Source organism: Cotesia glomerata, linkage group LG2 (genome assembly GCF_020080835.1).
Source record: "Cotesia glomerata isolate CgM1 linkage group LG2, MPM_Cglom_v2.3, whole genome shotgun sequence".
Lineage (NCBI taxonomy): Eukaryota > Metazoa > Arthropoda > Insecta > Hymenoptera > Braconidae > Cotesia > Cotesia glomerata.
The window spans coordinates 9,270,649-9,293,574 of NC_058159.1; positions in this window are offsets into that span (position 1 = coordinate 9,270,649).

Below are 22,926 nucleotides of genomic sequence, written 5' to 3' on the forward strand. Positions count from 1 at the left end.
GAAGGCTTCGGCGGTGTTGCTCCTTGTCCTCCAGCAGCGGCTCTACCAACCCCGGTTGGTGGTTAGCGGCCCACTTGATGAGCTGGGCATACTGCCTAGCTTCGTAGTTGGACATCCTGCAATGGGTACAATCACACACATAGAACATGCAACGATAATACAAATACAGGGAGTCCTCGAGCTTCAATTTAATCGTCGGTGTCGGGAGGGCGTAACGGCGCGCGGACAAGTCGCAGGGCCTTTACATGTTGTCGACCGGCTGGTCGATCATTTTGATCAGCGAGTTCGTACACGACAGGCCGAGATAGTATACGTCTCTTCGGAGTATTTACGCGCGAGTTTCGACGAGAAACGATCGGCTCCTCGGGACAACGCGTGTTGTCTAACTCGAACGACATCTCCGACAGCAAAGCGCTCATCTCGATGATGACGATTATAATAGCGGGCTAGGCGTTCAAAACTACGTCCTAAATTGTCGGCTACCACGTCGTAAAGTTGAGTCAGTCGAGTCAGGCGGTTCTCCCAAGCGGTTGCGTCAGGGCAGGGGATGTCTACGTCACCTTCGACCAGTTTTCGGTAGTATTTCGGCGGTCTGGGTTGCCAGCCATAATTCAGCATCGCCGGAGAGACGTGTGACGAGCTGTGAACAGCGGTATTGTACGCGTGACGGAATTCGTGGACATGTTCGTCCCAAAGTCGGTGATCTAAATCGACGTAAGAAATAATCATCGTCTTCAAGACTCGATTGACGCGTTCTACAGGGTTCGCTTGAGCGTGGTACGGTGGTGTTCGGGAATGATGGATTCCATACGCACACGCGACTTCTTCCATCAATTTATTCGCAAATTCGGTGCCGTTGTCGGTCAACAACACTTCGGGACAACAAAATTCTCGAATGATCGTCGGTCCATCAGCCTTCCTAATCGGGCATAGTTCTACCCATTTTGTGAACAAGTCTTGGAATACGACCATGTACTTGAACTGATTCTTACTGGCCGGGAATTCCATACAATCGGCGGCGACAACCGTCCAAGGCGTATGAACAGTTCGTCGGTACATCAGCCCAGCGGGTGGTTGCTGCGAAACCTTCGCAGTCTGGCAGGTCGGACATTCGGCGACGTAATTACGTACGTCTTCGTCCATTCCAGGCCAATAATTGTCGACTGCGACTCGATCAACCGTTTTTTCGACTCCTAAATGGCCAGCTTCGGGTGGATCGTGATTTTCGGCGATTATTCCCTAATGCGCGGCTTTCGGTGGAACTAGTTTCCAGGCGTCCAGGTCCTCGATGACCTGCGCGATCATTCGATTCGGCTTTACGCGACGTCCCTTCCGTCGAGGTACGTTTTCGAATTCCAATCATAAATATCGTCAGATCGTTTCGTCCACCAGCGTCCAGTCTGTCCATCGTAACAGATCTCGAAGGCGGCAATAGCATCCATGCCGAGAATCATATCATAATTCAGTTTCGGGATTACTCGGACTTCGACGGGTCGCATCTCGCTGTTAATCAAGAGCGGCAAGGTAACTAAAGCATGTATCGACATGACTGATCCATCTGTGCTCTCGTCGTGTTATTTGGGTTACGTGGCGTATATCGATCGGGTTGATATGCCAGCTCTGGCATTACGCTTTCGTTTGGCGTAACCGGGGTGCGAGGCTGCATCCGGCGTCTTGGTCGATCATAATCACGTACGAGCCGATAGAGCTCGCCAAACGACGAGAAATCTTCACGGCGTAACACGACGTGATACTCCGAACGAAGATTATTGTACGCGAAGTTCAATTGTAGGCGTACTGGCAACGGTTCACTAACTAGTGCCCACATTGCCAGAAGGGAGTCTAGGTAATCCAACCCTGCCTCCAAAGGGCCCTGAGTACGGTTCACCACCTCGCCTAAAAGGCGACACTCAATGTCGGGTTCACCGAAACGCTATCGAAGGGCCTGGCACAAGACGTCGTACGAATCGATGGCCCTTTTCATGTGGGTCCAACACGTCTTGGCCGCTCCTGTGAGTACCAGTGGCATCACCGCCAACATATCAGCGTCATTATGGCCACATGTCATCTGGCAATCTTCCAGGCGTCGTAAAAAGGGTTCGAGTTTCGACAAGTCTTGTCCAGAGAACTTCAAGTTCCACGTGGACACGCGTTCGTACATGGCGGGCTGGTAATGCGCGCCCCCGGTACGCGAAAGACTATTGCGAGGGTCCAAATCAGGACACTCTCTCAAAATAGGCGAACATCCTGGCTGATTAGCATGCTGAGTCGCTTGGCTCATTGTGGAGTTCGCTGACGGTGGGTAACGTACCAGCATTGAACTTCGGGTGGTTTGTGGGCTTGGGATGGGTCGCCTGCGCCCTGGTGGCACGCCAGTCGACATAAGGGGTCGCGATTCCATCGGTAAATACCTCCCGGTACTCGTGGGTGTTGTATTAACCGTCAATAGACCAGTCGCCATTGTCGTAATCGTCGTCGTAGTCGTCATCGTCGTTGTCGCTGCTGCTCCGCAGCAAAGCGGCGAGATAAAGGAATTCTGGACCCCTTTGTCCGTGATTTCATCCGAGAATCGCGTGATCGGCTGATCTTCGAGGGTCCATACCGTTTCGGGATCAATATTGCGTTTCAATTCACGTAATAATCGGTCACGGAGAATGTCGGATAACCCTAATGGGTTCGCGTTGAGGGTAGTTATTGGGTGTTAGAATTTCAAATTTCCATTTCCAAACTGTAACTTCTACAAACTCGAAATTAGGTAGAAATCTTTTATTTGTCATGAGGAGATCATCTCAAAGCAGATTCCAAAGAATTCTACTTCCGATAGGGATTGCGGGGGTGGGTGTTAAAATCTAAAATTTAAATTTCCAAACTGTAACTTCTGCAGACTCTAAATTTGGTAGGAATCTTTGTGTACGATGTAAAGTTTAGCTGAAAATCGATTTTCTCGAATTCTAAACCCAAAAGGAATTGCGGAGGCGTTAACAATGAAAATCTCTCATTTCCAATCACTAGTTTCTATGGACTCGAAGTTTTGTTGGAATCTTTTATTTATAATGTAGAAATCATCTCGAATAGGATTTTACGAAATTCCTCCCCCACATAGGAGTGCGGGAGTGACGTCAAAAAATTCATATTCTTCGAATACAGTTCCTACAGATATAAAATTTGATATAATCTCAAGAGAAACAGGCAGTTACCGGGATGGCCTCCAAAGTCAACGGATTAAATATTTTGCTTTCTTAATAATTATATTTTTTTCCAACATTCGTCTGACAGCGGCGAAAAAGTCATTGTAAGGTTTTCAAAATTTAATATTACATGTAGCTATTCGGTCAACGGACTGAGAATTTTACATACATTTTATTTTTATTGATCACATAACCGATAAATTGTTCTTATTACGAGATCGCAGGAATGTAACAGATTAAAATCAATGCATGTTCTAAACACTTGAGATATGGAAAAGAAATTTGGCTACTTATTATGAGAAAATTTATAAAAATCATGCACAAATACTTTTCTATGAATAATTGATGTCACGGAGAAATTTTTAATTAAAAGCAATATTAGTTGCACTTTAAGCTAGAAAGATTTCAACCACAATTATGAGATCTACAATAACTTTAACTGAAACTTTCAATGCTCATTTCAAATTTTTTTCTTCGTGTCAATTAATATTCATTTTTGGAAGAAAGATACAGAAATGTTATAGTGATTGCACATTGAAAGTTACAATGCAAAGTTACAAAGAAAAATTACCAGTTATATCAGTGAAGTTATATAGTTAATTAACCTAACTAATATCAAGGAGAAGTCAGTCCGGTCAATGACAAAAGAGTCATTAACGCAGGAGGCTTCTCCCAAAGTGAGTAGTGCAAATCCATCAACCGATAAAAACAGTGCAGTGACTCCAACATTTAATAATACAACATTAAACTGTGAAATCAAAAAATTAGTGGAAAAAGCGAAAAACAATCCTATTTCTGTAGATGATATCAATAATCTATCGCAAAATTGTGCTTCATAAACTCAAAAACAATAACATTAGTATAAGTGCTCCTGTAAAAAAGTCAACAAACCGGATAGTGAAAAATTCCTCTATGAAGAGGAAAGCGAATCTAAAACGGGAAACCCCACCTCCAATAGCTAAGAATACATCAAATTCAGTAGACACAGACCCTATAAATTCAATAGACATGGAAACAACAGAATCACCAGAGGACAAAATTACCAAGCAACTAAAAAGCTTGGAGTCCACCATAGTTGAGCTCAACAAAGTTATTGAAAACCTCACAAGGCAGAACAACCAACAACACAAGATGATTACTTCACTACAGAATCAACTCCAAAGTAGAAGTATCTCATCAAAAGTACAAAATCCAGACACAGAAGAGAGCCTCTCTCCGCCATCACCTCCAAAAAAATTAAAAGGATCATCCACGGATTCATCAATCCAGTCAATAACCTCATCAGGTACACATACCCTCAGCAAAGGATCCGTAAATTCTCCCACTGCCAAGGACAATAAAACCATTACATCTGATCTCAGATCAAGTAAGCCACCACCAATCAAGGTATTTGGTCAACAGTGTCAAAACACTGTTAATATTCTGAAGAAACTAAATTTAGATAGTAATTTCTCAACAAAAATGTTAAAATACAATAAACACACAATAACTGTCAACAATGTAAAAGATTTTGAAACAATAAAATCTGCTCTTCAAGCAGAAAAAGTAGATTTCTATACAAACACCCTTAAAGAGGAGAAAGAGTAAGTATTTTTATTAAGAGGACTTGAGGGTAACTACATTCCTGAAGATATCCTTAAGGACCTAATTAACTTAAAAGTCGAAGGAATTCAATTTTTAAAAGTACGTCAATTTGAAACAAAAAAATCAATTCTCGAAAATAAAACATTGCCAATTTTCGCGGTCCATTTATCTGCAGATAGTATTGTGAAAAATCTTGAAAAAATCAATAACTTTGATTATCAAATTATCCATTGGGACAAATACAGAAACCCTGACATAGTACAATGTTTTAACTGTCAAGGTTTAGATCACACATCCAAAAATTGTAATCGCACGTTCAAATGCGTCAAATGCGCAGGAACACATAACTTAAACGAGTGCCCAATTGATAAATTGAAATCAAAATCATTAATGAACGAGAATCCTCCAATAGATATTAAGAGCAACCTTGAGTGCGTATTATGCAATGAATTTGGTCACCCGGCATCTTACAGAGGGTGCAACAAATTCAAAGCATTTAAAGATAACGTTAAAAAATTACAACAAAGACAGAAAGAAGAAAGAGAAAGGAAGCTAGCTAGCATCAATAAATTAATTAATCCTGTTGTTTCTTTCAGAGACATTATGAGAAAAAACTCTCCAAATGACCACCAAAACACTTACCATACCCAAACACACCAGAACCAAATACCTATACACAATTACAACAATCAACATTCCCAGGTACCAAACCCTGATCTTTCCAACATATGCCTACAGTTAAAAACCCTCGCCGATGCAGTATCAGCCACAATAGGTCGAGTAGACGACCTTTACAACCTTCTTACCCATACACAATCCAATAATGTCTAATCCCTTAACAAAGAGTCATAAACTCACGAGCGAACTATCCTTCATTGCACTAAATATAAACTCTCTTATTTCTTACAATAAACGTTACAACTTAACACAACTCATAAATCACGAAAATCCAGATTTTGTACTTCTTGGTGAAACAAAATTATCTCAAAAATATAATCCTATTTTCAATAACTACAAAATACTCAGAACAGACAGACTCAACTCTACCCAAGGGGGAGGCACAGCCATACTCATAAAAAATTATTTTAAACACACCAGGGTTTTTCCCAAATGTCTAACAAATGCTCTATGCATCGAAAGTACGGCAATAAAAATTAACATTTCCTGCGACAAGAAACTGTTTATTCTCTCGATTTACTCTGCAGGAAACTGTAAAAAAGAATTCATCGAAGAATTATCAGCCTTATTCAATGAACTTAACTTTGACGACCCTAACAACTTTTATATTATAGCTGGAGATATTAATGCCAAACATAAGGACTGGAAAAACGAGAAGAGAAATCCAAGAGGTCGGGCTCTTCACATCTGACAGAAAGACAACGAAATAAAATTCAGAATAAACATACTAGGCCCCGATCTAGCATCTTATCCTGCGAGTGAATCTTATCTTGACATATGCCTAGCAGACAATCGCATCAATTTCGTAAATTTGACGAATAATAACCTCATCACCTTACCTTTTGAAAGTGACCATAACGCAATTAAGTTTAATATCACCATCGATTCTCTCGTACATATCGAAACGGAAGAAACGCGACACAGTCTAAATTATGCAAAAACTAATTGGAATCGCTTTCACAGAATACTCAACTCTTACAATACCTCGGAATTACCAACAGACAGAAACCTCTCTAAAGAAGAAATAGACAAAGGACTTATAAACCTAAACACAGCTATCACTAACGCAATTAATAAATCTACTCCAAAAATTATCCCCAAAAACGCGACGGATAGAATCGTAAACGACCATATCAAAAAATTACAAAAACATAAAAACTACATATCTTCACACATACACAGACTGCGTAAACTAGGCAAAAAATCAAACAACTCATTAATCATTTCATACAAAAATACATTGAAAGAGCTTAAAGCTAAAATAAACGATGAATTCCAGAAAGCGTCTAGCATATATTGGGAAAGAAAAATTAGAAGCATACCACCGAACAACCCAGTTAAATCGCTCCCTCAAATTAACAGATTATTCAGAAAGAAAACCACTTCCTCTATTGACAATTTAAAAGTACCTACAGATAAGATTCACATACTAAACTCAGCGGGCCTAGACATAAACTCTCTTTATAAAGTCACTAACAATAATTGCATCATCACGTCCCCCTGTGACAAACTAAATATAATCAGTGCTAATTTCGAGGCAACTAATAATCAAAACATTAACATGGGTAAAGATGCTCATATAAGGCTAGTGAACAAAAAAATCAATGAACTCAAGACCAAAATAAACCTCGAAGAGCAATCCAACCTTTCCTTACTAAAATTTTCCAAAAATACCCCCTCCACCTATCCCCCAAACGAGCAATTCCCAGATTACTTTACCTCTTTTCCAGAACTCCAAAAGATCTTCAGGAAACTAAATAACAAAAAATCTTCCAGTTTCGACGGAATACCCAACATCATTTTAAAAAACCTCCCCTCTAACATTATATACCTCTACACAATACTATTTAACAATGCACTCAATATCTCGTATTTTCCCTCTCAATGGAAAAGTGCTAAAGTTGTAGCTCTAAAAAAGAAAGACAAAGACAGCCCTAATCCCTCAAGTTATAGACCCATAAGTCTGCTACCTAATATAAGTAAAATTTTCGAGGTGATAATAAACCAGGCAATCCTCAAAATCTGTAAAGCAAATAATATTTTACCTGTCCAGCAATTTGGTTTTCGTCACAAACACTCAACACTGCATGCCATTAACAAATTTACATCTGATATCTGTAGAGAACTAAATGCGGGAAAATGCGTTGGCGCTTGTTTTATCGACCTAGAAAAAGCTTTCGACACTGTATGGCTCGACGGCCTATTTTTCAAACTTCTTTCTTATCATTTCCCCTATCACCTTATCAAAACGATCTGGAATACGGTTCATGGAAGATCGTTTCGGGTATCAAACGGCTCTGAACTATCATCGCTTTCTTACAATATTTCAAATGGCCTACAACAAGGTACAGTAAATTCACCTCTTTTATTTAACCTCTATACCATTACACTATTATCTCTATACGGACTAAACGTAGACGAAGACAAGAAAGCCATAGCGTTTGCCGACAATCTCCTAGCTTATGTCACCGGTAATGAATCAACAGTTATAAATACCTCACTCCAGATGCTCTTCGAAAATATCAATAGCTACTTCCACACATGGAAACTTAAAATGAACACCTCTAAATGTGAATCAATCCTATTCCGACCGGCATTAAAAAACGCACATTGTGATGTCAGAAAAAATTGGAAAAATTTCCAAATTCAAGAAAACAAAAACTCAAACAAACTAGTTCTTCATAAAGACGTAGTAAGATACCTGGGTATTTACCTAGACAATAAACTAAACTTCTACTCACACATAGACACACAAATTACCAAAGCAAAGAAACAATTTAAAAGCCTATCTAGATTATTATATTCTAAATTTCTGAATAAAAGAGTAAAAATTTTGTGTTACCAACTCTTGATTAGACCAATAATCACATATGGTTGTCCTATATGATTTAACATTCCACCTATTGAAATGGAAAAGCTGAGAAAATTTGAAAGACAATGTCTGAGAGCTTGTCTGAGCATGTACAAGACACCTGACTCAAATTACACCAAATACTATAGTAACCTCACACTCTTAAACTTAGCTAAAATAGAGCGTATCGACAACCATATCATACGTCTATGCCGCAATCACTTTGCTAGTGCCTCCTCCTCCACAATAAACAGCTTAATATCTGGTCCATTTTACCCACAACCAGCATATTTTCAAATAGCAATGAAGTCGGGATTCACTCCTTCCGAAATATTCACTTATTTGGACAGTCTGGGCTACATACAAGACTCAAACAGTATACTCCTAATATACTACGTCAAAAGAGGTCCCAACACAAAAGTTATTACTTATGACCCAAAAGCATTATCATTCTTAGACCTGAAATACTGCATCTCAATACCCCTCAAAGATACAACAAATAAACCTCATTCCCGCAAAGAGTATTGGTGGCTCACCTAATGACAAGTTCTTTTTCTTTAATTGTTTTGTTGTTCTCTTTTAATAGCTTCCTCTTTCTTTTTGTCTTCTTGTTCTATTCTATTATTATGTTATATTTTTTAATTATAATTGTTGTTGATTTAATGTCTCTCATGTACTATTCTAATAACGTAAGCCTTTTTTATGAAAATCAAGTTTCTTTTTTAGGCTAACTAGTATAAATCATGTATTAACACTTTATGTATTTAACACAATAAGAATAAGAAAAACTATATTATTTACTTCACTATTTACAGCCCCTGAGGCTTATCAGGTATTAAGAAATATCATTTATGTTATCCTCTATGAGAGCCCGTATGGGCCAGGTAGACAATTTATTTTAAGTAACAGGTATTACGTTTATACCTGTGTATTATGTTTATATCTATGTATCAATGATTTAAATAAATAAACGCTTGAATAAAAAAAAAAAAAAATTGGGTCAACAGGTAAAGTATCAGTCTAAAGAGCGCAACGTACATGGTTTGAATCCCCGTCGGCACCGATCTTTTTTTTTTCTTTTATGGACCTGATCGAGTCAGACATGAACAGATCTGATCAGACATGAACATGCCTGGCCAGGTCTGATCAGACCCGGTTATTTTTCATATCTAACCTGAAGACTCATGCCTGTTCATATCTGATCATTTTTTCCCGGGTTCTCAAATCAAGTAATATTACTTCAATGAAGACAAGATATTTATTTAAATTATATTTTTTGAAATTTAGAATCCAATTTTCTAGTCGTTAGAAAAAATTCAACGGTCTGCGAATTATTCAGGCCAATAATTACATTTTCTTGAAACAAGAAAATTTACTTTCTTCAAAATGAATATTTATTAAGTGAGGAATTAAAATTCATCAAGAAAATTTTCTTTAAAATGTAAAAAATTTTTTCTTCTCAAGAAAAAACATTAAGCAATAAAATTTTTACTGGGTATAAATTAACCTTTTTTATGAATACTTTTCACATAGAGATCATGATATACTGTTAATAAGATATTTCTAACAATATAATTGTATTCTGGATACTTGGTAGTGTTACCAAAATTCTATTTTATACTAAGTCAATACTAGTGATTTTTTTCGAACTTTTAACAGCTTCAAATTGCTTTGGCACTTAATTAACACAACTTGAATAATAGTAGCAATCTCCGCGATCGTGGGCTTTGGAATTAGAGTGATTTTTAAGTTTTTGAACAATATATTTACCAAAAGTAAAATTGAGACATTGTATTATTGATAAAAAAAGTTATGAAATATTTTATAAAGATTGCCAAAAAGTATAAGATAATTGAAATGTGAAACCGGAAATATAGACATGTTAACGATCGTTAACTGACAGTGTTCTGATAGCTTCTACAAATTATCAACCATAATTGTTATTGACGTAACAATAAAGACAATCGCGGTTAGTATATTGTGTGGCACAATGTCGATGTACTGTGTGTAAGTCGGGATTGCATCGACAATTTAATTAATTAAGAGAATAACTATTGCGCTTCCGTCGAATGGATAATTAACAAATTCAAATTATCAGTATTTACTAAATGTAGTTATGAGCATGATTGCATCAAGAAAATATTTGTTTTTTATTTCTTAATAAATTAATGGTTTATTCGCATTAAGTATTTAAATTATTATGTTGCTCATTAAAGCTAAATAAATATTGTTGTTTGTTTATACATAGATGACAAATTCTTGTATCGTTTCAATTTACTGGTACTATAATATAATTTCACTGTCGCAATTACTTCAATTATATTAATAACTATATTGATCGAATAATGATAGCATTATTGATAAGAGCCGGCTGCTGTGTTTAAACTGGGGAAATCGGTCCAGTTAATGAACACGGATAGTAATTAACAGAATTTTTACGTTTAACTGCTAGCCAAAGTTGATTATTATAGCTATTGACTAAGCTTATATTAATGATGTTGAACTTTCAATTTCAGCATATTTACAGACTGAGATGGCAAAAATAGACAATTTTTAATTTCCAGCTTTGGAAATCAATGTTTTTCGAAAAAATTGGGGAGTTATTGGTTTCACTCCAGTTTTCGAAAATCGGATTCTCATCAGTTCTCCATGTTTTGAGGTCCTAGAAAGCTATTATGACTATTCCTATGAAGATGTCTCCCCGTATGTGTGAGTGTATGTGTCTGTGTCTGTGTAAACTTCGCATGACTTTTGAACGGCTTAACCAATCAAAACGGGGTTAGCGGCGTTCGGAAACGTTTCGATGCCTTTGCATTCTCTTTGAGTTTAAATTGATTCAGCTCGATCCACGGAAAAAAAATTGAAGAAATTTTTACTATTTCACTATTGTAATTTTTATTAAATTACTTAGTAACGGTGGAATATACTTCTCATTTAGTAATTTTTACGATCTATTATAAGAAACTTAAAAAATCGAATAATATAGAGCAAATTATACAATATGTGTTTGTAAACTTTACAATTCAACTATTGTAAAAATTGACAGTCGGTTTTTTTTAAAGAAATTTTAGGCAGGGAGAGAGATAGGAAGTTAGACTAATTGGTACCTATACAGTAACCGAAAAAAGAAATGGAGTTTTCATCCTATCCGGGGTTCGAAACCCGAAACACTTTGTTGGCAGCCAGAGACTCTCCCTCTACGCTATCCGAGGTAAACTAATACCACTGTCCTTTAACATTTACATAAACTCGGATTCTAGCGCTGTGCACGGCTATTGCTCACACTAATTAGGAAACATTCCAATTGAACTATTGTAAAATTTGTTATAGTTCTATTGAAAAGATACAGAGGTAGCACTGGATATTTTAATCTCTTACTTTTTACAATACTAAGCTGTAAAATTTCATGATGAAATAGTAAATTTTCTTCTTACAATTTCTTCTTACAATAGTTGTATCGTAAATTTTCCCAGAAATTTTTTTCCGTGTAGATTTTAAGAAATCTCGAAAGTAAAATTTTCAAAAAAATAATTTTTTGGAATAACTTTTGAACTAGAGTATCGATCGATTTAGCTCTAAACTCTACAATCTAAGCAGTTCTTTAATTAAAAAAATTAGAAAAACGGTTGACCCTGAAGGCCATCCCTGCAACTTCCCGCTAATTGCATACCTGGATGCTTAAAATTGCGCTTATGCCGTTTTTGAGCGCTCTTCGAGCTCAAAAATATAGCTTATGTATTGTTTTGAGCTCTCCGAGTTCAAACAGATAACATTTCTATGATTTTGAGCTCTTCGAGCTTAGAAGTCTAATAAAAGTTTGATAAAACACGATTTTTTGAGTTTTCAAACCGCAATAACTTTTGAATGAATGAACCGATTTTTACGCGGTTGGCGGCATTCGACGCAGTTTTTTAAACTTTTTAAAAAATCTTTAAGTTTAAATTGATCAAACTGGAAATTTCGGAGTAATTCCGAAAAAACACTTTTTTGGGTTTTCTTTCCTGCACGATATCTCTCGAATGAATCAACCGATTTTGACCGGATTAGCGGCGATCGACGTGGTTTTTCAAGGTTAAGAGCTGATTAGTTTTTGGAGTTGATCGATAAAGCCGTTCGAAAGTTATTCCAAAAAAACGACTTTTGAAAAAATTTTTTTTTTCAGTTTTTTTTAGATTTCTCGAAATCTATTGGTCGGGATCGGTCCAAAATTATATTTAAAATCTAAGTTTGGACAATCCCTTTCGAATGGCGCCAACCGCGATCGAATCGGTCAAGCCATCCAAAAGTTATGAGAGGTTTACATACTTACACACACACACACACACACACACACACACACACACACACACACACACACACACACACACACACACACACACACACACACACACACACACACACACACACACACACACACACACACACACACACACACACACACACACACACAGGCATAGTGACACCCTCGCGGGGATAGTCAGGGAAGCTTCCTGTGACCTTCAAACGTCGACATCTGATGAAAACTCGATTTTTGTAAAACAGGGTAAAACCAATAACTTCCCGATTTTTGAAAATCTGAGATTTTTTTAGCGGGAAGTTAAAAAAACACGTCGATTGCCGCAGAACACATTGAAATCAATCGATTCGTTCAAGAGATGTCGTTGTCGAAACATTTGAAATAAAGTATTTTGTTTACATAACTCCGAAATTTTTGTTCCGATCGTCTTTATATAATGAAATAGTTTCAAGTGCTGGAAAAATTTCGTTAAACGCTGCCAATTTCGCTAAGATCGGGCAATTAGTTCGTAAGATATTTAATTAGAAAAATACAAAAAAAGGGTTTTCTCAACATTACTTAAAAATCCGGTCGGATCATTTGATAGGTGAGTACACTGTAAATCGAAGTGTTTTAAAAGTGACTACAAATGGGCATTTAACATGGGAAATTAAAACACATGGAAGTGTTTTAAAAGTGACTACATTGCTTCAAGATAGGAACAAAACACTTTATGTGTGTTTTGTTAAAACACTTGGATTTACAGTGTAATAATCTTTTTGTGCATTATAACTACGTCGAATACTATAAACCTCGTCAAACATGATTGATTCGATCGGACAACATCACAATTCAAAATTTTCGAAAAAATGTATCCAATAACTGTCAGATTTTCGAGCTGGGAGGGCTTAAAATTTTGGAGTAGATAATTTCTCGATTATTTTGAGCTCGTACATGGCGGGAAGTTCCAGGGATGACCTGGAGAGTCAACTATTTTTCGGTTTTTTGGAATTCATAACTATACAAATGGTTCAACTTTGTCGTAAACAACAGTCAAAAGAAAAAATTCACACGAAAATGATTTCTGGGCACTTCCACGCTTGATGATTGATAATTTTACATGTTTCAAAAATTCAAATGATATTCCCGAGAAAATAAAGAAAGTGCGTTCACCCAAACCAAAGCGAATACAATAAATTTTGGCGTTCAAGTCAAAGTATTAAAAAGTACTTTTGCAACTAAACATACAATTTCATTGAATTTCATTATAAACAGTAAAGATTAAAAATCAAGAGCTCAGTGTTATGATGGATAGTGAAAAAATCGGTAATAGTAATATTATCTTCTACACAGAGAGAAAAATATCTTCAAAATAAGGGTACGTATCGTTACTCCTCGTATCGACTATACGCCGTATACTCATTTTTCTTAGAGGTATTCTGTATAGCCAATTCAGCTGTACAGCGGATAGTCAGACGATCCGTATCATTATTTTAGACAGTACATTTAGTTGACTCAACTATACAGATCCTCACGTTGACAAAACAGTTACCTGTTTTGACGAAACTATATATACTTACAAGAGCTATTCGCTGTATGCTTGAGTGAAACAAATGAATCCTTTAATCAAAAAACCGAATTTTTATTTTGGAGAAACGTTTTTTGAGGATACGTTGGATAGTCATTTTAACGATATTTTTTTTTTCCGTGTACAATTTTCTAACCAGTAGCATTTATCGAGTAATGAAATATATGTTAAAGAATAAGGATGTTGTTGACGTTACAAAATTAGGCTGTTATGAATTAATATTTTCTACTTATGCTAGCATGAATAACAGTCGCCCGGCATGCGGTGATGAATAAATTCATATTGTAATCAATTCGAAAATCTGATCAGCTCTTAAAATTCAAAATCTTACGTCTCGAATCGTTTGGTAAGTTATGAATAATCTTTTTGTGCTAAAAAACTGCGTCGAATACTGCAAGCCCCATCAAAAATTATTGATTCAACCAAAAGATAACGCAATTAAAAATTTTCAAAAAAATGTGTTTTCAACAACCACTAGATTTCGAGCTCGAAGTGCTTGAAAAAAAAACAAAAGTTGTGTTTTTAAGCTCAAAGAGCTTAAAACTTCGAAATAGATAGTTTCTCGAGCTATTTGTACTCTTATGTAGCAGGAAGTTTCGGGGAGGACCTGCTGGGTCAACCGTTTTTCAGATTTATTTTAAGTTTGAATCCTATTTTTCGATTTACTCTACATCTGAAAATAATTAAAAATGTTTTCATTATCTTGAATATCTTAATGCTATCATTATTATAATCATTATTTACTGTGATATAAATTATTGTCCGTATGTCATATCTCGTGCGTATTATCTTTTCACTCGATATCTCTTTTCATATGATCCAGCTATAAAATTTCAGTCGATCAAGCGAAGTGGATTAAACTTTGAAGAAGTTTGAAATTCTCGAGTAGGGAAGAAAATGTTGGTATACGCAAAGATCACCTGATTTTACTTACAAAAGTTCTCCAGAGTACCATCAAAACTCGTGCATGTTGTTGACGACATACAAACCCACACGTATACAAGATAATTCTTGACGAAGACCGGAGAGAGTTTAGACGCGCTTGTAGGTATAACTCCATTGCAAGAACGTACGCAACTACCACGAAGGCTCAACGAGTTTACCAAACTTTAGCTTACTACTACTACTACTACTACTGCTACTTTTATTTTCCCAACGACTACTATTATACTATACTATGTAAAAGTGAATAAAGGAATGAAAAGAACTCTAACATGAAAATATGCCCCGCGCACTCTGTTGTCAGCAACGCGATCCACGAAAACTTTCACAACAAACGTTTACGTGAGACAAGCCAAGAAATAAAGACTAACACGTTAAATTCATCAAAATAATTGTGTGCTTAACATTATTGCTTCATCATGCTGCTTATTAAATCACTTTCATTTTTTCGGTTTCTTGCTAATTCTATTGTTTTTTATGTTTCCTCTTCCAATTGTTACAGAAGAATATGGGTGATTCTCTGTAAGGATGTTTTTTGCTGTCCCGGGCATTTTTTTATTAGAAAAATTGTTATTTTGTAATTGAAAAAAATTTATTACGAAAGTCAAAAAACATTTCTATTTGGAGCATTGAAAACTAAAATGAAATAAATTTTGGTTTTTTTGCTATAAATTCGTAAACCACCAAAATAACAGCCCCCTGGGCTGTCCCTTTCCCAAAATTGAAATTTTAAGATTCAATTTTAAGTTATTCGTCCATAATATATAATTTTGTCCATAATGTTTATAAACTTAATTAGTTAACTAACAATCTTCTTCAATAAAAAGTACCGAAAATTAATTTGTTTCATTTAATTCATTAAACCAAAGTTTGTGCCAGAAGTTTAAAGCCAAAAAAAAACCCAGCGTGTTATTTTACCTTCTGTAAGGTTTATAAGGACCTAACTAGCCTTCAGTAAATAACCATAGGACTGTTAGCGCTTTATCGCCATTTTATTTAGTGCCAAAACACCGTTTGTACTGGAAACATGTGTCTGGGCTATGAGATACTCAGTCCCCTGGCAACTATTTTTATTTATAATTTACTAGAAAATCGTACGCGCTTTACGCGCTTCTGTCAAAATTTTTATTATCGGCAGTTTAATTAATCAATATTTTTACAAATTTTACTTGCTATGGTAACCGTTGCCATGGTAACCGTTACTGTGGTAACCGTCGCCATGGTAACTGTTGCCGAAGTGGTCACCATAGCAACAAAAAGCGACAACAATGAAAATCCCACATCAACTTTTTAATAAAGGATTTATAAAATTGGATCCATAAGTCTTAATATTATTATAATTGATGCAAATATTAATTGAGAACTTGAAAAGTTGAATGCATTGAAATAGTTTGCTTGATTTTTCTCAATTTGATGAAAAAAAAAAAAAAAAAAAACAGTCCCCTGTCATGTTATATGGCAAAAGATGACTGTGTATTTATTATCATTAAGCAAAAGAAGACTGTGTATTTATTATCATTAACGCTTTCCCGGCTCGGAGTATCGGTGAGTCTAGATGTGAGTCAAGTGAGGATAGAGCCAATCAAAGTCCGTTGTAAGGCTGTATGAGTGAAAGTTTAGTTGTGGTAGTGTAGACAAGCGTCCCCTTCTACCATTTTTCCGGCCCCCTCTCTAAAAAATAGACTATAGCTCTCTCATTTTAAGAATAAGACGTACGATTCAAATTGAGAATAGGGATTCAAGGTCGACCGGGAAAGGGTTAAGCTGATAGCTGTGTATTTATTATCATTAAGCAAAAGAAGACTGTGTATTTGTTATCATTAAGCTGATAGTTTTGTAGCCCTTGTTAATTGTTTTTCTAATAAAATCAAAAATAATTTGATCGGACAATTTTGTACAGATTTGAGACATCTTTACAGAGAATCATCCATATATTTTTGAATACATTCAATAGCGATTACATCAAATTTCAACGAAGAAGTTCTTAATTTTCAATAAATAAAAATTACAGATAACAAAATTTATTTTTAATGAGCAAAATGTTATACAATTAACTTTTTACGACTGAAAACTGGTTTTGCATGTTTATTCAATTTTTCTCATGCTAATTTATATTAATTCCTCAGAGGTTATGGGCCTACCCTCCATTCTGGCCACAGCAGACATGTTATACGTTGTCGCAATGTTAAATTAGTCCGACATCGCCATTAAAGGATTAAAGGACTAACGGATTCAAAGTAACAGTAAGCTTGTTTATTAAAATGTTTTCTCCAAATGAGTGAACTTATGCTGTGTATTTCCTTAACAGATACACAGAAAAAAAAAAAAAAACTTGAACCAAGAAAAAAATTTTTGAGTCAAGTAAAATCCACTTAAATCAAAAAAAATTTTTTAGTTCAAGAATTTTTCTACTTAAATCAAGAAAATTTAGTTCTTCGAAATTATTTACGTGATTCAACTTAATTTTTTTTTTTTTTTCAGTATATGAATGTATATCAAGTCTTTTTTTGTCTTATTAATTAAACACACATACACATACATAGCGACATCGTAGAAATAGACAAAACAACTTTCTAGGACCTCAAAACGTGGAGATCTGATGAGAACTCAGTTTTCGATAACTAAATTTTTTCGATTTAAGTAAACCTTCTTTTGTGCATCTATATTTATTCATTGAGAGATATTGACTATAAGTTCGACACACTGATAGAAAAAATTTCTTTTGAACTAAAATGAGCAATGTTTTGTCATCAGAAATTGAGTTGTTGAAAATTTTCAACAATTTTATTTTTAGTTGAGAATTCAAAATTTTTCTTTTAATAACTTTTTTATTGAAAAAAAGTATTCTAAATTTAGGAAAAAACAATTTTGAATGGAAATTTCTGAGATGTCTACCTAGAATTATTTTTTTCCAAATCAAAAAAACTTTTTTTTATCATTCCGAGGCCGAAAGTTTGTTTCCCAAACCTATTTTGCGTGAAGAAACAGACGAATTTCAGACCTATCACAATTAGTGACATTTAAAATCACGCATGTTTTTTGTTTTAACTTTCCTCTCGTGCATTAAAAATTATAACCCGTTGCTATAGTAACCAAATATCGAGTAATTAATAGCAGCGTCATACAAGTATAAGTGAAGTGATGATAAATAATTGTATTATTTATAATTTCCTGTGCAGTGATATTATTAAATAAAATTTATCTAGTTTATAAACAAAAATGAGTTCATCTGATTCGTCTGACGATTCGGAGAATGCTGAAGCGCTGAAAGTGCGACGTGATATAGAAGCAGAAGCTCAAGAAATTACAAAAAATCTAGCACCGTCAGAATCAGTTCAAAGATACCGTACTTGCTATAATAGTTTCATGAGTTGGAAAAATGCTAACGCAGGAGATGCACTGAATGAAAATATTTTGTTGGTATATTTTAAGGACTTGATGAAGTCGCTGGTCTATGTTAAAAACAATGATCAACATTAACCACAACATTGATATCAATAAATACGCCAAATTAAAAACTTCAATTAAAAATTTTTCCAAAGGTCATGTTTCCAAAAAATCTAAAGTACTTTCATGGAGTCAATTTAAAAAGTTTATTACTGAAGCTCCTGATTTTATTTATTTAGCTACGAAGGTAAATATTAAATAACTATTTATGTCTTTACGTAAAACCACTATAATTACAAGTATTTATTGAAATTCTATTTCAGGTTATTGCGATTTTCGGAGTATCTGGAGCAATGAGAGGTCAAGAAATTTGTGACTTAGCAGTACAAGACGTCGAAGATACGGGCACCCAGCTGATTGTAACTGTCCTTAAAACGAAAAATAAATATCCTCGGACGTTTGTACCAGACTCTCAGACCTAAAGACACAAGAACAGACAGATTTTTCTTACAATATCATCGCGGTGCTTGCATACGTCAAGTCATTGGGAAAAACTCGATTGCTCAAGCTCCTAAAACCATGGCTCTGTTCTTAAGACTACCAGATGCTGAGAAATACACAGGTCACTGCCTTCGTCGTACATCTACAACGCTGTTGGCCGATTCCGGAGCTTCTCTACTCACTATCAAACAGCACGGGGGTTGGAAATCGGATGCCGTTGCTATCGGATACATAGAGAATTCCTTGGCAAACAAGCGAAAAATTTTCAATCAAATAATTAGTGCAGATCGTTCTTTACCGACATCAACACGTACAATAACATCTACCATGCAAACTTCTTCTAATTCAACCTGCTCTCCACCAACAACAACTCACACAATAACATCTACCATGCAAACTTCTTCTAATTCAACCTGCTCTCCACCACCAACAACTCACACAATAACATCTACCATGCAAACTTCTTCTAATTTAACCTGCTCTCCACCAACAACAACTCAGACAACAACATCTACTAGGCCAACGCCTTCCAATTTGACCTGCTCTTTACCAACAACAACTCACACAGTAACATCTACTAGTACAAAAACTTCAAAATCGGATTTCTCAACACCAGTAGTCACTCGAACAATAACAACGACAAAATTAACAGTGCCAACTTATACAACAACAGCGACGACTTCCAAGTCTGTTTCAGAAATCCAAGATTCGATATCTGATATTGATATTGAATTTGCAATGGACTATCCAAATGTACAACCTACTTCGAAATCAACATCGATGTCTGGACCTAAAAGATTAAATGAAAAACCTACTAAGCCGTCAGATTCGAAACGCAAACGAAGAATTTGCTTACAAAGAAACGATCTTCTAAATATTTTTAAGTCTATTCCAGATCATGCTCAGATAAAATTTGAAAATTGCAATTTTGAAATTAATCTTCATTACCATGAAAACGATAAAGAAAATCAAAATGATTAATTAAGCTATTACATGATGAAGTTATTTAAGTTTCTGTTATTTGAATATATTATAAACTCTATTTCCTGTTATGTTATAATGGTTTTATCATATGTAATATTATTATAGTTGAGAAAATTTTTTGAGAATAAAAATCTTAATTTTATTCTTATCAAATAAAAAAATTATGTATGTTTATATATTCATCTAATAATATAATAATAATAATAATAATAATAATAATAATAATAATAATAATAATAATAATAATAATAATAATAATAATAATAATAATAATAATTTTATAGTTTCTCAAATTACTATCAAACTTTCGGTCCTGGAACAATAAAAAATAGTATACGCACCATGGGAGGAAAGTAGGACATCTCAACCCGCGCTTTTGTCACCCGAGCCAAAGGCTCCCTTGGTGCGTAATATACTATTTCAACAAAAAAGTTATTGTGAGAAAATTTTTGATTTTTTCAGCTAAAAAATAAAACTGTTTGAAATTTTCGACAAATCAAGTTCTTGTCACATCAATGTCTATTTTTTTCAAAATAAATTTTTTCTCTTAATATAGTCAGAATCGAAGTTACGTATAAAAAAATATTGATTGCGTTAATGGATGAATTAAGAAAAGAAATTTCGAATTAAAACTACTCTTAATTATTTGAAATTACTTCCTTAGACTTGATTACTTAGAGAATTAGAAAAATAAATAATTCATTGATAATGAAAATATATAACACCATCAAAGATCTAAGAAGCTGACTAATCTCCTTGCAACAAATTCCACGAGGAGATATAGAGAGCCACTTGGAACTTCAATAGATCGTACGTCTCAATAGAACGCGAGCCAATTAGATTTAGAACAATCGAGATTTAGAGGAAGGAGAAATTTCTATAGACAGAATTCCAGTGCTCGGTAGCGGAGTATACTGGACGTATTTCTTATATAATAGGAGTTTTTCCATAAAATACATTTCTCATGGAGTCGACGGAATCCAAACGGCACATTTGCGCAATGGGATGTGCAACTGAGAGCCAAATCTAGCTTATCCTCTTATACTTTGTGTCTCACACACTACATTTATATACTGTAGGTTAGTATTACTAGTACTGCGTATGGTAGAAGGAACGTAAATGTGTGTAGACATGAGGGTAAAAAGCAGAAATATATACTGACTCTAGGGCATTTCGATGCGTCCCATTTATGAGATTGCATGAATAAATTCTACACGCATCCGACAATGTTACGTTCGCTTTCACCTTACTCAAGGCTACTGCTGCTACCATCCACTTTTATTTCTAGAGAATTGTGGTCAACTTGACAACCAGTCAGAAAACTATGAGATAAAGATCCTTAGAAAGTCTGCTCACGACAGTTTTGCTGTTAAAAAATTCAAACATTTAACATAATGCGGAAAAAATGAGCATTTCTCTTGAATGCATATAAAATATACTCCTTCGGAAGGTAAGGATTTGCATTTTTCTCTTATTATTATTGCTACATAAATAAATCACATACCCAGGAATAACGGAAGCATTATAATTTTTGCATTACCAAATTGCGCATTTCATAATTAATGATCCAATTATTTTATTCACTGATCGCAATATTTTTGCCCATCGTAATTATTTATCAAGAAGAAAAACGAGAATTTGGTTAGTTGATTGGATGCATGTATTATTCATGTTGTACTTTATCGTACATTACTTTATACTTAAAATGGATTTATTAATAATTAATAAGCTATTTTGGCAGTAAAAAGCATCTTGTCTCCAGTAGTGATCGAATACGATAAAATGTAAGGAAACTTTGAGAAAAAGTTTTAAAATGCCGACGTAACTTTCCCACTTAAATTCTTGAAATAAATTTCTAATAGGGTGTATCAGTGTATAAGTTATCCAAGATTTCCGACAAGTTAAATGCCTTCAAGGCTCTAAGTCAAATGGTACCAAACCTCTCGTCGGCTGACAGGAGAAAATATCCCTCATGTTGCTCAGCACGAGCACGGATACAAGGTTTTTACAATTTTATCGGTAAACGTGATCCTAAGCAATGGTTGAAGATTTCTTTTTCTGATTACTGAAGCTAAATTATTATGGTTGTTATTATTGTTACTAGTGTTATTATCAACGATGCTTCAATTGGTTCAATGAGATAAAATTTAATAACTTTTTTTAGTGTATTTTGTGATATTTTTCACTATGGTAATTTATTAAAGTTATTTTATATTTTATAATGATTGTTTAGTTATTAATAGTGATGATTGAGTTTAATTAATGGTTCAAAGAGTTTAAGCCGGAAATTAATAATAAATATGAATTTAAATTGTAATAGTATATTACATACCTAGGGCAGTAAAGTAAGAAATGTCTCAGATCACATGTAGTTGTTGGCCGAGGCGCATTACATATGATCTGAGATATTTCTTACTTTACTGCCCTAGGTTTCTAATATACTATTCTAATACCCTTTCATTAGCATCAATCAATGTATGTATCGGAATCTTTGAACTCGATCTTCGATCACTCCAAAATTTCAAATTAAATTGAAACTGTGCACACTTACATAGTAAAAAATTTTATGTTAAATATTTAACACTTTTTTGTGTTGATTTAAGGTTGTTCGAACATAAATGCACTCATTAATATCAAAAGCCTATTTTTCGATATGTTATGAATTGCTATCTCATACGTCTAAATTAATTTTTTGGAATAGATCTGACGAAGGGTTATCGTTAAATAAATTATTAAAAAGTTTGGAAAATCCAAAGTTGCACGCGTCATAACGCTCATTTATTTTAAAAAAAAATAAATTAATTGTGTAATTGATTAAAAAAAAAAAAAATTATAATTAAGTAATTTCTTACAGAGTATTTTTTATTTTTTTTTTTTAATATCGGCGCTCTTTTTTCTTGTCATATGCGCACGCAGTCTAAAAAAATCTAGCTTGATCAAGTGGCGC